This window comes from Hypomesus nipponensis, chromosome 18, assembly GCF_054491055.1.
Source record: "Hypomesus nipponensis isolate SF chromosome 18, ASM5449105v1, whole genome shotgun sequence".
Lineage (NCBI taxonomy): Eukaryota > Metazoa > Chordata > Actinopteri > Osmeriformes > Osmeridae > Hypomesus > Hypomesus nipponensis.
The window spans coordinates 18,590,001-18,607,843 of record NC_140378.1 but is presented as its reverse complement, the minus strand read 5'-3'; the positions used below and the strand labels follow the sequence as shown (position 1 = coordinate 18,607,843).

At 45.8% G+C, this 17,843-nt stretch overlaps 1 protein-coding gene across 6 annotated transcripts in view; it reads left to right on the top strand.

The window, feature by feature from the left end:
• Nucleotides 1-17,843, top strand: part of kazna (kazrin, periplakin interacting protein a) — a 97,178-nt gene that overhangs the window by 31,678 nt on the left and 47,657 nt on the right. The gene's annotated exons all lie outside the window — the stretch shown is intronic.

The window sequence follows — 17,843 nt, the reverse complement described above, 5'->3', positions numbered from 1 at the left end:
AACCCTCCCCTCGCCAACCGTAATGGCCGCTGCCCGGCCGCCGAGGGAAAATAAGACTGATTTATAGTTGGTGCTTGGCCTGGCACCTCAGCATCGATCTGTGTAATGTGTTACATTGCTTAACCTTAGTGGCAGCGTTGAAAGAGAAGGCATCGACTTCTCCGAACAGCCCATTAAACTGAGCAGTGTTGTCAGGTTGTTCTCTTGCTGGCCTTTGCTGTGCGAGGATGTTTCCTTGGTGGATGTTCCCTGTGGTAGCCAAAGTTTGGGCTTATGGGAGTTGTAGTTCTTGGATTGTGTTGAAAGGACTACAATAACCGTTGCAATTACATCAGAGCATAATTACGCTTCGCTATGCTTCGTAATGAACGCTAAACCTTTAACAGAAACCAGATTGGCTTTGTGATATTGATGTTGTACTGTCAACCTCTGTTTATGTTTCAAAAAGCAATTTGGTTTCCAAATTTGCCATCTAATAAATTAGAGATGGAGAACAAACTGTTTAGCATTTTAGAGGAATTTATACTGGATCGACACAAACCCAATTTTAGAGTATAAACACATTGTTTGTGTGTACCACAGTGTAGCAAATAAGTATTTGAAGTAATGGCAAGTTATGTCAAAATAAACGGACTCTGCAGGGATCAATCCATGTGGTTGCCTAGGTTACTGAGGTGAGACAGTGCAATATTTGTCTTGTAATGCATGAGCTCATGTTTGAACTCATACAATCAATGCATATTCAACTTCATATAAATTCTAGCTCATTCTCCTAAACTTGTGATTAGCTCTTTGAAAGGGCTATTCATTTTTATGACGAAAAAGATTTTCTGTGCCTACAGGCTTCTACCAATTAAAGACATGAGCAATGCTTAAAAAGTCTCGCAAACTTCATGGCTTTTCTGGAGAAGGTGTTTTCTCTCCCACACAGGAAACACCCAGTTCTTGCCAAATGGATCTGACCAGACATTCTGCCGACAAATATTGCTCTATTTTTTTTTTACAGTTTAAACTTGTTTATCAGCTGCATGCGTGTTTTCCACTGACTCACACACACACACACACGCACACACACACACACACACGCACACACACACATACATACATACATAAACACAGAACACACACTCACAGAGGAACCAGTGGGCACCTGCTCAGGAACACCTTCTGTCTGAGATGATCCCACCATCACTGAAGGCTTTAATATTTGATGGTGTTGTGTTTGTACTTGTTACACCCTCTCTTGTGTGGTTGGGGCTCCTGATTTCTGGGAACTCAAATGAGAACAAAGAAGTGTTAAGACTGTTTCTTTCTCTCTCTCCCTCTCTCTCTCTTCTCCTCTTTCCAATTGTCTGGAAAGTCCGTAAGGATGTCAGTGGTTTTCAAACACTTCATGTTTTTCTGTCAAACTTCACAAGATGATGTTTCTGCCCCTGTCAGCGTAGCTATGTTTGATCAACATACCTGTGTGTGTGTGTGTGTGTGTGTTGTTACACCCTGTGTCCATCGAGTCCAAAGCCGTTAGCAATGCTTTGATACGTGATTGACAAAAACGACAGACAGAGACAACAAAGCAGAGACTAAACTATGGTAAATCCAAGCAACCTGCTGACAGTTTGGTTGCAGAAATCGATGGAGGGGAGGGGAGGGGGGGGGGGCAGGATGTTGTGACTGCCAAGAATGTGCTTACTGAAGGCTCACATCACTTAACTGGCTTTGACTGTTAGCTTGTCCTTTGTCGGTCGTATTGAACAACTTGAGTCACTGGTTTTGCTGATACACTTCACACCTGTGGACGTAAACAACAGCAAAGTGACAAGCGATACTTTTACAGTTAAAAGGTCCTTTTAGTTAAACTGAGACTCTAACCTCCAGGGCAGAACAGTGCCCTGTCCATCGCACCTCAAACCTTTCAAAGGCAGCAGGTAGAACAGACATTTTAACACGTCCACCGTCTCAAAGGTTCAGACGTTTGTCAGATAAATTAGAATATGGCAGTGTGTGTGTGTGCCGGCTTTCATGTTTAGGCTTTTGAGTTAGCTTTAGATTGGTCCTGACAAGCTTTAACTCCCAATCCTTAAATCTTCCCTCCGTAATCTGCCCTTCACTAGTAAGCCATGGAAGGGATGGATGTAGGAGATGGGAGCAGTCATCCCACCCCCTAAACTTGTTATTACGAGTCTCTCTGCGACCCACAGAGCTCGTCTGAGTCATCCCCACACTGCTCCAACACTGGAAACAATAGCAAAACCTCACCATGGTTTCACTTAGACCGCAGCCAAATATTACTCGCTCTGCCAGAGCTAGCATGAAAGAGGTTTTCCCAGAATGTTCATTCCACGTCAGTGTTTTACTACGGACTAACAGTTTCTAATTAAACAAATGAGAGGCAGGAAAGACAGAGCGAGTAAGAGAGAACAACTTAGGAACCATGAAACCTAAAACCTCCAAGGGAAAGTTTGAAAATGTAGAGAGTTGACTAGAGACAAGGAAAAAAGAAGAGAGAGAGAGAGAACCCAATGAAAGAGAGGAAAGAAAGTGAAAGAAAAAAGGGACAGAGAGAGATCAAGAACGATCCTAATAAAAGAGAGAAAGAGAGAGAGGGGAAAAAAAACAGAAAGAGGACTAAAAAAAAGAGAGAGAGGGTGGAGGGGCTGAGGCCTGCTGCCATGGGCCTGAGAGGTGTACAGTTGAGGGATTAATGATGTGGGGTCAGACCCAGAGCTTGTTTACACAGACCACACAGCTGGCTCCAGGACTACATCCAAGCTGCCCACTCTGCACAACCTACAATGCACCAGAAGAGAGAGGGGACCCGAGGGTGGAAGTAGGTGAGGCAGAGAGAGAGAGAGAGAGAGAGAGAGACAGAGAGAGATATGTTAATGGTAGGAGGGGATTAGGGTAAATGGTTGAAGGGAGAGAGATGAAGAGAGAAAGAGAGGGTGAACAGGGGAGGAGAGAAATCAGACATCGACTCTCAGTAAGTAGGGTTGCAGCCATTAGGGAGAGCTATGGATGTGCTTCTTCGTGTTCATGTTTCTGTCCCCTCTGGCAGGGTTCCCTTGACCATGAGGCCGGTGGACAGATTCAGGCCCACCAACTAGGGCACGGTGCTAGTTCACTAGATCTAGGTCTGGATTCGGCAGAGTGACCCATCTGTGTTACATCTCTTTTGGGAGAGATTGTTTGGGAGGGTAGAAATCTTTTCCAGTTAACACTTGTACCCAAAACGCTGTTGCAGGATTCGTAGGGTCCTCCAAGGCTACAGTATCGGTTTCCAAGGAAGACCAGTCTTTACTTAGCATCCTCCAAACTGAAATTGTTGCTCATCGTTTCCAGGGATACAAATATAAATAAGATTGTTTCACTTTCATTTTCAATTTCAGCATATTGTTTTTTCTAGTCTTTCATCTTACTGAGAAAATCCAGAGGCCACAGTCCAACCAGGTTTAGCACCAAGGCTTGTGGGAAAGAGACACTAAACATGTTTGACAGTTACAGGTCAGGTCAGAGGTGATGGGTCATACCATGTCTAGCGGTGATGGAGGGGTGGTGTATTGTCTTACATACAGGGGTGTTAGAGCCAGATCTCTGTTGCGGCGAGACCTAAAAACAGAGATGCGGCGGGTTTGAGCAGACGGGGTCAAAGTTCAAAGAGCACAGACGTCCAAATCTCCATCTCCCTCTGTCGTGTTTACCCAGCACACGAGCGGACGACAGATAGAAATGTCAACCCTCCCCGTCAACCGTAACCCGTAGTATCTTCCCTTTCTCCAGTGCTGTCTCCGGCACCACATGGAAATGACAGCCTACTTCACGAACCCCCTGACAGTGTCCAAGGCAACTGCCTGAGCATGTCTGCTAGCCTCGCAGGGGGAAATAAAAGGCTGTAATATCTAAAAGTGACAAGGAAGCTAAGATGGCATCCCACAGGCAGTAATTAGACTCGTTTAGTGAATTGTTATGTCAGCGGGACTCTGCTCTGATCATTTCAACAACAAAAAAAAGAGTCTCCTTTCTATTTCTGTAGCGTTGTGATTACTGCGTTTGTGTGTCTGTTCCAATCAAGTTGTTCCAAAGTATTTCCAATGTTCGCACAAGATAATTACGATTCTAAATTCATGTTTTTCTTCTCTTTTTCATGTCCGGTGTTGCACTACATTTGTTTGACATTTCTCGGATCAGGTAAGACAATCATCTCTGTCTATCCTCTTTCAACAGACACAGTTACACACCCGTAAACAGTCTGTACAACACTGCACAACACGCTCTGTAAGTCTCACTCACCCAAATGTTCAATGGAACGGCGCTAGCTACAGTACATACGCTACTTGATACTCATGCAGTGCGAGGCTCATGAAATATGAATCTTATGCAACAGGAAGCTTGTGCTCTATAAAGATCTAGCAGTGGCATCCCAACTATGTTTGTCCGACCCCAATAACCTCTGCATCCCTGATTATGAGGAAAAGACTCCAAATGCCAATGTTGCCGTAATGTGAGATTGCGTGGCAAAGCCTATTCATAGTCTTGTCTAATGACCTATGGTTCCATCATTGTGGTTCATGGCCGCTGTCACTTCCTCGACTGTTAGGCTGTGTTATTTTTGAGTCATTTTGCTATAATTGTGTCTAATTTGCAATGATAATGTCATGCTATGTCGGACACATTGAAAACAGCAGTCAAAAGAGGTCAGACTCCTATTTTAATGAGTTTGGCCCGTCAAGTTACCTAACCCCTCTGACAATAAAAAGTGTCACATAAAAAAAAATGTATACAACTAATGTTTGTGTTGATGACTACAAACAGATTGAAGCTCTTAATTAATATACATCCGAAAGTCTTGCTTCACTCTCATCCTCTGTGTCAAACAGCCTACCTTAGTTGCTTTAGACACTGGCTCTTTTGAGACCCATTGCACTATCACTATGTTTATACAGTTTCTTCACATTTTAGGTGCATATTTGGATTTTTTTAATGTTTGGGCTCAATATTTTTTCTGGTACCACATTAGTTTCAGGAGACAAGGTTTTGAACCCAAGCGTTTTCCACATTAGTCTCCAGTCTCTGATGGACCATAGACCAGTCGGACCATCCATGTTTCCTCCAATGCGTCTCCCAGGAACTTGTTAGCTGGTGCCCTGAGCTGACCCTAGCTCTCTCTCTCTCTCTCTCTCTCTCTCTCTCTCTCTCTCTCTCTCTCTCTCTCTCTCTCTCTCTCTTGCTCTCTCGCTCTCTCTCTCTCTCTCTCTCTCTCTCTCTCTCTCTCTCTCTCTCTCTCTCTCTCTCTCTCTCTCTCTCTCGTGTCCCCACTGCTAAAAAGCTACTGGGCACTTTTAAAGAGTTTTTTTCTTCTAAGTAGCTTAGAATTAGCTGGCAGCACCAAACACAGCTAGCAACAGTCTGTGATTGTACTTGGGATTTGGTTAACAGTCAATTGAAAAGGGTGGATTTTGTCAAAATGGCTGTTTTGTATTTGAGCATATAATGATGTTTTGGTGTGTTTTTCCAAAGTGGAGTCACTGTGCATTTGTCTTGATATCGCTTCAATTCACTCTTGGGTAGGAAAAAAGTAGAAAAAAACAATGCGCATTTCAGGAGCATTGCAGCATGACAGTTCACCGGTACAGTATAGATTGATCCATCATGGCTGAGAGCTCTGCTGAAGCTGAGATGCTGATTGGTGCTGACGGTTGCCCCTCCCGCTGTGAGGCTCTCCACAGGCCCTCCAAACCACAGAGCTCCGCCCCTCCCCTCCCCGCTAGCCAATCGATAGAGTCGAGAGACACACATGGGTGGTTGCGGCGGGGGCCCCTGCCCTGGCTACTTGGGCAGGTGATGAAGGGGCCGTGACAGGCTGTATGGGAAGCTAACAGCCTGCTCAGCTGCACCTGGAGACCTGGGGGGGGGTGGTTGGCTGTTCAGTTCTGTGTGTCAAGGTCTGTGTCTGTGTGTGTGTGTGTGTGTGTGTGTGTGTGTAGATGGGAGGGAGGGAGGGAGGGAGGGAGGGAGGGAGGGAGGGAGGGAGGGAGGGAGGGAGGGAGGGAGGGAGGGAGGGAGGGAGGGAGGGAGGGAGGGAGGGAGGGAGGGAGGGAGGGAGGGAGGGAAAGTAATTACTTCAAACCCTCAAGAGCTGAATAAGCATGTGAACAGGTTGCATCATTGGCCTTCAAAATTCATACTTTCTTAGTCACAAGGCTCCCATCTCTCTCTCCTTCCATATATCACACACCCTCAACAGTCATGGCATGTTAACACTGTCAACAATAGCTACAGGACCATGACCAGACCAAGGACCAGAGTCCTCAGGGAAAATATAAAGTCTGTGTTTGGGTATAAAGTTGCCAGTTCAGCCCTGTCCTGTGGCTTGCTCACATCAGGACTCTCTCTCTCTGTCCGAGGTCTGGAGAGAGGGACATCCTGTCTGAGCTCAGCGTGCCCAGGTAATAGAGACTCACCGTGTGCTCTCAGAATTCTCTCAGAATTCCAACTGCCAATTACATGCCCTGGGCCATCGTAGCCTCTATATCACTTCACACACAACAGCATCGGCTTGTGTGGAGGACAGCGAGGAGAGCGGAATTACCATTATTCATCTCCCAGCTCAGACTTCTCGTATAAACAACGGGTTGATATAAAGACGTTTTGTCCTCTGAGGTACAGTACATTTGTCTTACACGCGTGACGTCTGATATCTCGAACCCCCTGGAGAAGTGCTGAGCTTATGAAAAACTCGCCTTAAGCTAGCGTACTTTTAAATCCTACTGTTGGTTGGCTATTTCAGTGATGATATGCGTGAATTGTCTGTGTTGCTGCATGAGTCAGCAATTCCTGGATTATTCACTATTGTGCATACATTTCTATAATTGATTCACAAACAGGGAGAGGTCTTCTGTTCGAGGCTCTAGCTCAAGAAACATTCACGCACTCACGCACACTCACGCACACTCATGCACACACAAACAGATACACACACACACTCGATACACTTTCCTTGTCTTAGTGTCTTTTTGTTATTATTGCTTGTCAGGTTACACATTGTGCTGTTTAATTGGCAACATATTTGGATTCTTTTTGGCACTCGCACACACACCCGAAGAGGCGTAATCATCGCCGCATGGTTAGACACCCGTGCTGCCTTAAACAGCCCTAATTGGTGAGGAAAATCCAATAGATGAAAGCAGGCGACGTCCTCGAAGCTGACATGAGACATCTCCAAGAGCTAGAATGGAAATTCACTCAAATCCTCTTATGTTGTTTCTCTCAATCCCCCTCTCTTTTTCCTCGTTCTCGTTCGACCCTCTCTCCACTGAAGTGATGCTTTGCCGTTAGCTGTGGATCAACTTACTTCTCTCATTTCGTCTGTGTCAGTTACATGACATTTGAAGCTGCAGACCAATAAGAGCAGGTGGATTGCCAAAATCCCATCCGAAACGTACTACTATTACCCAGTATTTCAGAGAAAACCACCACATGGTTTGGTCTAGGGCCTGTATTTACCAGGTATGGACCAGCATCCGATCCAGGATCACGATGAACTCATTCACTCATTCATCCAGGAGTCGTTCGGAAGCCAGAGCTGGTCCTGAATCAGTCTCCGCAGCATCTCTCAGTGATGTAGTGTCAGACCTCACCAGCTGGGAGCCGGAAATCGCCGCTGTTGGAGGTACCGTTTCCTCCAATAGGCGCCCCGGGTGGAGCCAGGGGGGGGGGGGGGGGGGGGGGGGGGGGGTGAGAGGGGGGGGGACGCCTGGCTGTAGGATCCTGGAGTTAAGCTGCTGTGACCCCCACAGCACGGACACACAGCAGGACCCCGGCCGTGATGTGGGGAGGGAGGAAGTGGCAGTTGGGACTTCCTGCTGGGAGCTGGAAGGAAAGGGGCAGGGGTTCATCAACACACGGGTGCAAAGGCACTTGCTGCGAGGCAGGTTAACATTACATTGTAGCGTTGTTCTGTGTAACCTGTGCATGAGTTTGTCTGTAGTCAGTCTGTGTAGGCCTACTATCCTGTATCCTGTCTGATGCTGGCAGATGAACAAACGGTTGGACGTCATTCCTAGCTATGTCAATGACTCACATCTGTCGAGCAAAGTTGTCTGATTTGATTGCGCAGTGGCGGCCATTAATCTCGCTCTCTCCTCCTCCTGCTAAACCAGTATTAGCGACAAAAGCGGGGCCTTAAAGCGCCTCTGCTCAGGGGTCTAATGTGTGTGATCTGGTCTTGCAGGCACAGTCACTAGGCCTTCATGGTGGTGACGGCCTCCCTTCAGATGCAGCAATCAGCGCCTACCTATTCCCTTATCTGCCTCTGAGTGGGGAGGGAGAATGGGAGGGAGAAAAAGACAGGAAGAGAGAAAGAGGAGAGAGAGGGAGAGAGACAAATTAGAAAGAGAGAGAGAGAGAGAGAAGGAGAAGTGCTGCAGGGCTAACAGTGTTGCTTCCATTAGCCAGCCACATGCCTGTGAGGCTCAATCTGGCCCTATTTGTTCCCATTATGCTAATGTCTGCATTAGGAAGTAGAGGCGGCGTGTGGAAACTTCTGAGAGATGGAATATAAGAAGGGAGCGACAGAGAGAGAGAGAATAAGAAGAGGCTTAATATGAAACATGGCAGCGAGGAAGAGGAGAAGAGCGAGGTGGGTTTTTGTCAGGTATTACTGTTTCTGAGATGAGGGAATTGGGGAGTGGTGCGAGTGGAGAGGAGCTGATGTGGATAGCTCGCCGTCAGAGGACAACCCTTGTGTCTGTCTGATGTTTGGAGGAGACGAGGCCCTTCAGTACCCTCAGGAGATCCCCACGTGTGTGGGTGTGTGATTGTGTGATTGTGTGGTAGTGGCAGAGAGGTGATGGGTTTTCAGGTGTAATTACTGTATTCTCAGGTTTTTAATGGGCAACATCTGCCGCAGTAGGTTACCGTGCGTAGATGCTGTGCAGATTATTCTGTGATGCCATTAAGACATGATGGCCTTGGGTGTCTTTAGAAGGGTTATTACGTAAAATAATTTTGAGCAGAAAATCACTCGGAGATGGGGGTTGATGGTGTGAAGGATACTTCACACACACGCACACACACAACCATCTTATTACTTCATCACTCCAAGCCAAGTCGATCCGTCCCCCTCCAGGGACAGATTCGAAACAAGGGGATATTCTCTGTCTTTTCTCACCATCTCCCCCTTTCTTCTGCGTCTCTTTCTTTCTCCTTCACCTCTCTGTCTTTATTGCATTTTTTTCTTTCTTTCCCGGCCCGTCTCTTTCTATTCCTCTTTTTGGATCTGTATTTACTCTTCTCTCTATATATATATATCTTTCTCTCTCTCTCTCTCTCTCTCTCTCTCTCTCTCTCTCTCTCTCATTCTCACTCTCTCTCTTCTCTCTTCTCTCTCTCTCTCTCTCTCTCTCTCTCTCTCTCTCTCTCTCTCTCTCTCTCTCTCTCTCTCCCTCCATCTCTACCCCACACACACACACACTCTCACACATTCTCTCCATTCCTATCTGCATATCCGTATCTACTTTCCTTCTTTCTTTCTACTTGCCCTCCCCCCCCTCTCTGTCTTTCTCTTTCCCTCTACCCCCTCCTCTTCTCTCTACTACTCTGCCTCCATCCACAACATCTCCAGCCTGGAGCGACATCTCCCTCCTGTCCTCTCCATCTTCCCCAGGTGTGGGAGACAATGGTATGGTCATGTGATCAGGTCGGAGGGCGGTAATGAGGAAGTGGTGCTGCGATGATGAAGGACCTGCCTTAAGCATCAACATCACCCTGCTGTCTACGCCAGCCAGGGGAGTTAGTGTGTGATGTCATCATGGAGCGCCAGGAAGTGCTGACAACACAGAAGTGCTGCTCCCTGGGCTAGCCTGGGGATGGAACGTATGACGTCATCATAGAGAGACAGGGCACGCAGAAGTGCCAGCCCGGGGAGTTACACGTGTTGGAAAGTGTTACAGACTATTGTTCACGACCCGGCTAATCGTTCTCTCGAGGTGCCAAATCTTTAGATGTTTAGTCAAGTTGGAAATCCTGAGGTGGAACCCTGCACCTTGTTCCCTCGTGATGTACTGTAGAACTGCAGAGTGTCCCCTCATGCCCTGGAACATGATGGAGCTGGATTTCAATCAAATACTTGGCTTAGCTAGAGCCCACTCTCACAGAAGCAATTTCATCTCAGTAAATATTACCTGTCCTCTTCACACAGTGCTGCCATTCATATTCATTGGCTGAGAGAATGTGAAGGTGCTATTTGCACACATTTGTTCTTCCTATACTTGATGAGCTTAACACTGGATTCACCAAAGGATACGCTATGAATATGTGAAAAGTGGGAATGGTCATTTCATGGTTCGATTGCATTTTTGGAGAGAGGAAATGAAATGAAGCAATCTAATGGTTCATTTTCAGATTATCGCTGCAGACCTCGGCCAAGATGTGTCTAAAACTGTCTACATTATTCATGAACCATTTCCTAGTTAGGTGTGAGAGGGCACTTATGAGATAACATTTATATGACCCTCCTTTATTGGGGCGGGGGGAAAAAATGACTTACTTAAAAAAAGAGAAAGCGTGGAAAAGCGATATGTTTTGGGTCCCATATTTGAATTACAAAAACACTTCATTACGCAAATTAGAAAAATCTTTTTAAAGAAATCAATACATGATAATGCACAACTCAGCAGTCATGGTATTGCTCTGTGGTTGGTTGGGTTTTTGTCTGGACCCTTTTTCTCCAGCAAAGGACCTTATAACAAAGGACCCTTTGTTATAAAGTCCAGTATGTAATTTATACCAGGTAAAGGACATTTATGACATAAGCCTAATTGCTTTCAAGACAAAGCTCTCTTGGGAATTCCACTATCTTTCCTGGTGTTTCAGTCATAAAAGCAATTCAAAGCCCACATAAAGGCCTGCATTTAGATACGTAATTTGTTTTGAACGAAGCTTGAGGGTGCTTGACTCAAAATTAGTCTTCTTTAATGTACTGTCTTTGTTTGATTTCATTATAGTTAAAATAGCAGTCTAATAAGCATTCAAATGTGCACCTGTTTACAGTATTCTGCAGGCTGATGTAAAATGTGTTGATTTCAAGCCAAGTTTGCAGTCTTCTCTTCTGCAAGCTTAGCGGAGAGGAGAAGAGATTGGTTGCCAGCCAACACAACAAATACAATAAAGATCCTCCAAAGAACAACACAATATATCCTGAATTCAGCTGCAACAACAATGTTATTTGTCAAAACAACCTGACTACATTACCCAGAATCCTTCATGCATTCCACTCCTTGACACTTGTTTGATGCTTTTGGTGTGTCTCAATGCCCACAATACTACCATACTATGTAGAATGAACAATTTTAAGACTAAATTCTGTGTCCCAAATGCATTTGTTTTGGGACATGTCATCCAAAGCAAAGTAGAGGGGGATTTGAAACTGTGACCTCTTGATCTGCAGTCAAATGCTGTAACCACTGGGCCATACCCATTGCCATGTGCTATTTGATCACAAAAACTTTGCGTGAAATTACATTGTCATTAACAAAAGATAGCTTACACTTATCTGATAACGCAGGAAGGTTATTTTTCATAGCTAGTCCTCAACGTAGCTGCAAAGCTACATGCTCTGCCCTCACCATTCCCTTCCAGCTTTCCACAGTTCCAAACTGTAACGCATGCTGTGCGTTTGATGGCCTTTCCTTTTACAAAGATTGACAACCGGACAAAGGGACGAACAGGGAAGGCGATTCGAGAGGACGGCTAGCTGTTAGCTGCTCAAAACCACAACCCTGAGCTCTTAGCTTCTATTCAGCTGCAGGATAATTTAGGGCACCTTGAATTGGGGTCCTGCAGCAGGTGAATCTCAGAGCCACGGCGGGCAGCAGTGATTAATGCCTGAATAAGGGCAGTTTATCAGGCATCCAGCAGCTTCAGAACCAGCGAATGTCAATACAATTAAAGCCAGTGGCAGAGGCAGGAGACGAGGCATGAGACGAGGCAGCGCCTATCTTCTGATGGCAGCCAGGAGGCAGGAGGATGTGTCTTGGAGGAGGTTTCTGCAGTGGGCTATTCAGTCCTTAATCACCTCTACTTCTCATTAAGACCTGCTTTTGTTCCTTTGCCTGCCTTTCTTTCCCTGCGAGGACAGATAAAATACGTCAGGCTCTGTGATGAGAAGGAACGCCAGAACACCGGGTTCTTGCCGAGTTTTAAGATACCTTGTTAAATGGAGAGAGAGAGGGAGAAAAGAATGAGAGAGGGGAAGAGAGAGACGAAAAGAGAAATAGAGAAGGAGAGAAGAGAAAGAGAGACAGAGAAAGAGAGAGGGAAAGTGACAGAAAGAGAGAGAAACAGAAATAGAGAGAGAGAGGGAGAGAGAAATAGAGAGGGAGAAGAGAGAGAGACAGAGAAAGAGAGAGGGAAAGTGACAGAAAGAGAGAGAAACAGAAATAGAGAGAGAGAGGGAGAGAGAAATAGAGAGGGAGAAGAGAGAGACAGAGAAAGAGAGAGGGAAAGTGAGAGAAAGAGAGAGAGAGAAACATAAATAGAGGGAGAGAGAAGCGAGAAGTAGAGGACGAGGGATGGTGGAGTCAGTCAACTGAGAAGGGGACCTGAGGGTAAAGAAATGACAGGCAGAGAAAGAGACAGAAAAAAAGAGAGGGAAAGGGAGAAAGAAAGAGAAGAGCGGGAAATGGACCGTAACAGCTGATTATTAGGGGGCTGCCTCCGTAATGGTTAAACGGTTCTAGAGAGTTGGATGTGCACCTCCATACCATTACAGACTCTATCATAAGCTTCCAGCTCCAGCAATTAAAGTGACCACTGAACTCATCCTGTCAGAACATCCGATGCTCGCCAGGTTCCACAGCGACTCTGCCTCCATAATCTCAGTCGTATCAAGTCGTGAATGCACACTGCAGGCTCCGTTCTGTCTCTGCAGAGCCTCGGCCAGTTGTGAGTGTCGCCATACTCAGCACGGACAAGACAGAGTTTGATGTTGATGTTGCAAGCCTGCTGTCCCAATAGCTCTGCGTCACACAGCAGTTCTGCTCCTCTGAATGTGTTGGTGCAGCCCTGTGGGGACTGTCACTGATGTCACAGCTTTGTACCGTACTCTGTGTGGAGATTCAGACTCGTAAAACAGGAATACTAAATAATCAACACCTGGCTGACTGCGGACTGCCTGTAGTGGCTGGGGTGTACTGTGTGTGTGCTGTATGTGTGTGTGCTGTGTGTGTGTGTGCTGTGTGTGTACTGTGTGTGTGCTGTGTGTGTGTGTGTGTGCTGTGTGTGTGCTGTGTGTGTGCTGTGTGTGTGCTGTGTGTGTGCTGTGTGTGTGCTGTGTGTGTGCTGTGTGTGTGTGTGCTGTGGGCTCTCCTGTCCAGTGTTTGGTTCACGGAGAGAGGACAAGGGTCGGAAGTCAGTGTGTTTTGACGGGCCACTGGCAGCCACCATCCTGGAAATGAGAGGAGGGAAGAGTGTAGGCACCTGCAGCCGTACTGCATCCCCAAGGGTCAACACCAATCGCTGCGTTCAGGAAACTTCTGGAAGGATGTGTTTGAACACGCTAGGCGAAAGCAGAATCGGGCTCAATGTAGTCACACTGTTTGGTCTAACGTACTGTAAATGTGGGTGTGACATTTTACAGCAACGGTGTTCTTGAGGGGTTCAGCAGTTTGTGCAACGCAGTCAAATCTGGAGTGAGACATCAAGCTGGTGGCAACTTGTGTGGTGGCATATAAACTTCCAATACTGCCAACACAGTACCACTTGTGTGTGAGCAGAATCATTAACATGCAAAGCAGGTCTTCTTCTCTACAAACTCTACAGGGGGGGCGGAGGGGGTTGAGGCACTGTGGTCTCTGTTTCCTGAGAGCAGTTTATTTTGAGACGTCTCTCTGTGTGGCAGTCTCTTCTTCTTTATCCTCCTCCTTGGAGATGTCTCTGAGCTGTGGGGGTGTTCTTGTTCAGGAGAGCTGAATCTCCATACCAGAGTCCCACCCAGCCATGAGGTCTCAAATGAATCACTTTTCCTAGTCAGAGATCCTGTCGTCGGGTGGCAGAACCACTTTTATGAGGCTAGGAGATGAGGACACGGAGGAACTTTGTTGTTTCTCGACGTTTCGTTTATTGGAGACAGTTCCCTTGATTCCAAAACAAGTTGTAAAGGAAAGTTAATGTGTCTCGGTGTGTTGTCACGGTGTTTTATCTGCTGAAATGCAAGACGGAGATGGAGGACTGTATGTTTTCAACTGCGCAACCAGTCGTAACCCAACAAAGTTTATGCTAGTCTGTAAAACATTGCGAAAAATCGTATCTGATCTTCACTTTTAAGGATCAAGTTAGTAATGTGTTGTGGAGGCATGTGTCGGATGTGTGGGGGGTCAGAGAGTAACGGTAGAGAGTATTAGCAATCTCTAACGGTCGAGAGTAATAGCATAGCTGATGTGTCATCATTTCCTGTTATTGGAACTAACGGTAGAGAGTAATAGCGTAGTGTTTTCAGGACTGTATATCGATCCTTTGGTCTGATGACAGCCTGTTTGGCAACGATACAACAATTTGTATAACTGTATAACAAAGCCACATGAGGTGTGAAATTAATCTTGCTTTGCTTGCTGGGTGAAATTGTAATTTAAAAAAATCTTTTGTGGAGTAAATTTGCTTTTTTTCCTGAGTTGAGAGTTGCTTGACTAGTTATATAGCTCATTATTGACGATTGGCAAGTCAGAGTTATACTAATCTTTGCTGGTGGGAAAGTTGCTTACATTTAGTTATTTATGCTTCACTAACATCCAACTATTCTGTAATTGTTTCAGCATAGGCCTCAATCTGCAAACAAAGACATTATAAATATATAAAAGGAAGCAGTCTTTGTAACCTTCTATGGTAGATTTGGTGAAGGAGGGTAAAATATCCAAGAAATAATAGAATTAATATATAATAATTCCTAGCAAAAAAAATTGTGTTTTTGTCATTCCAAAAAATGTGTTAGACATCCCAGTATCCATCATTTGAACACAAGCTTACTTTGAAGTCACTTCTCTAGAACTCCTTATTTTTATAAAATAGGTAACACTCTGCACCACAAGCAGCACCAAACAAGAGAACCAGTACGAGTTGATAACTTGTTATTCAACCTGATTTCATATTTATTTCTGCTTTAACCATACCATACATAATGCACGCATTCTCAGTGAGGTGGGTGCATGCAGATACGGTGCAGTGTTTTTCTGCGGTTTTGCGGCCGGCTGGTGAAAACGACTTACCGTCTCTAAGTCTCTGTGGCACGTTCGCGGAGATAATAGTCAAGCTGAATCTTGTCAGGTCAATAGTGGAGTGCAGGGAGTGTTGTAGAGGAGAGGCGTGGGGAGACGGAGAGGAGGAGGGGGGGAGAGGGGGAAATGATTCTGCCATCTCGTGGGTCGAATAAATCATCCAAAACAACATGATTTATATGATGGGGTGCAGCCTAGGTTTAAATAAGAATTCATCTTTCATGCAGAAGCGCTGTGTGCCAGCCCTGGGAAGGAGAAGACAAGGCAACAAGGAAGAACAAACATCAAACTGTCCTTGCATTTTAACCATCTTTTATCCCCGTTTTTTACGGGGGGGGGGGGGGGTCGGTGGAGGGGTGTGTGAAGAGAGTACACTTTTGTTTGGAGACGCTCAATAACACTTGCTGCTTGTGTGGTTGCTATGACGCTGAACACCAAGTATGATCGAGGACAAGAGTGTTTCTGGAGAGTCGACAGACTCGACAGGCAGACAGGACAATAGAGGCAATCCACAAATCACAGTTGAGGGAAATAAACAACTCGAAAACACAGTAATATCAAACAGACACAGTTAACCCTTTATCTGAACTACGGTAGAACGAGGTTTCACAATGACCCAAAAGGACAAGGGGTGTAGGAATATACAAACATGCTGATAACAAACAGATGTGAATTTGACTCCTAAGGAGAGATTTAAGGGAGGTGTGGTGGTCAAGTCTGTGTTTCATGTTCTCTTAAATCCACACTGTAGAGGACACAATCTAAACACACTCAACTAATTCTAGTTCTGTTGTCGCTGCTTGCTTGGTGGCCTGTCTCTGGTATGCCGGTGTCAGTTTGGATCAATAAACAGACCTTATAAAACAAAACAAAAACGCTTTTGTTGTCCAAGCAGGAGACTTGGGAAAAACAAGATAAATGTTTTCCAGATAGTTCCATTAGCTGCACAATTGTTTTCTTTCATAGCCATTTAAGTTCTATGGATTGAAAGTCTGTTGGGGTAATAAAAGACCACCTTCGACCTCTATGCATCCTCTCAGAGCATTCAGTGGACTAGTCCAACATTCCATTCCAGTAATTCAAAGTCGAAAACCATATTCCGTACAATGATATTCTTCCATGGTTACCACGGTTTCCCTCAAACATTCCTCTCGGTCATCCGTCTCTTTCAAATACTCGCTCGAGTATGGCTAAAGAATGGCTCTTACTCCAACAGCATAACCACAGCTACGGTAGTGCACTTTATCAGCCAACCGGGTTACAGCTTTAACCTTCTCTCCCAGAGTGCACTGGCTGAGCAGAAGGTCTCCACAAAGGCAGCAGACTGGCATTAGCAGCTTGCTAACGTCCACGTAGGCCTGCGTGGAGAGTAGCAATCAAGCTGTAATGACAGACTGGCCTCGGGGCCCGCATTCTCTCTAATCTCCCACATCTGGGTTCAATGACTGCAATTAATTCCGGTGTTAACGAAGTCTTGATAGGCTGTAGTGGGTACACGAACAAGGTGTCGGGGAAGGGATAGCGTGGGAGGAGTTGGGGGAGAGGGGGTGGGCGGTGGAGGTGGAGGGGTGAGGCAGAGGTTAAACGAAGAGGCAGCATCGACTGCAGAACAAGAAGGTGGAACACGGAGGGAAGCTTCCGAGGCAGAGACACTACTGCAGTGTGGTTTCCGACCAGCGACGCATCTAACCAGCACCTTCACCCTCGCACACACACCCTTTACCTTTTACATTTCATTGAGCAAATGCTTTTATCCAAAGTGACGGTCAAATGTTGCAAGTAGAAAAGAACGGCAGAAAATCAAGGCTCATAAATGCACATTTCCCACAGTTTTTTGGTGGTCAAAGAACGTCTTAGCCGGCACAATGCAAAGGACCCACCTCTCAGCTGACAGGTACAGTGCAACAGTAATAATATCTCAATTTCAGTGCAACAGAGAACTTCTCCCTACAGGATTACGTGGCACAGAGAAGCAAAAACAACATAATGTCTTGAAGTTGTGACATCAAACATGTTTGGGGGGGCCGTCTCTACGAGACAGTGGTACAACATGCAGAGAAAGGACTGATGTGATCTACAATCAAATGTTTGGTTTTTTTGCCGTGTTAAACAGTAAAAAAGTGGTGGTACTTTTTTATTATGGCTGGCGACCACAAATAGATCAATGTATGGGAAACACTGGTGGAAGCATCTGCCATCCTGGGTCATGGACTCCACTACCGCCACAGTTCATGTTAATATGGCCTCAGCAGTCTTTTCTGGGGATGTGTAAATACTTAGGACGGCTGTTGTGGGTATAATTGTGGTGATGTATGGTGTGGTACTGGGGACGGAAGGGGTGGGAAGTGAGAGTTATTGTTCATTATGTTTGCATACAGGGGAATCGTTAGGGATGAGGGGTGTAGTTCCACTGCATTAATCACTTCCTTCCTAAATACCTCAGACATTGTGTTGCTGGTATGTGTGAGGAACGCTACTTTCGATACACACACACACACACACACACACACACACACACACACACCAGCACACACACACACACACACACACACACACACCCCTCCACACACACACACACAC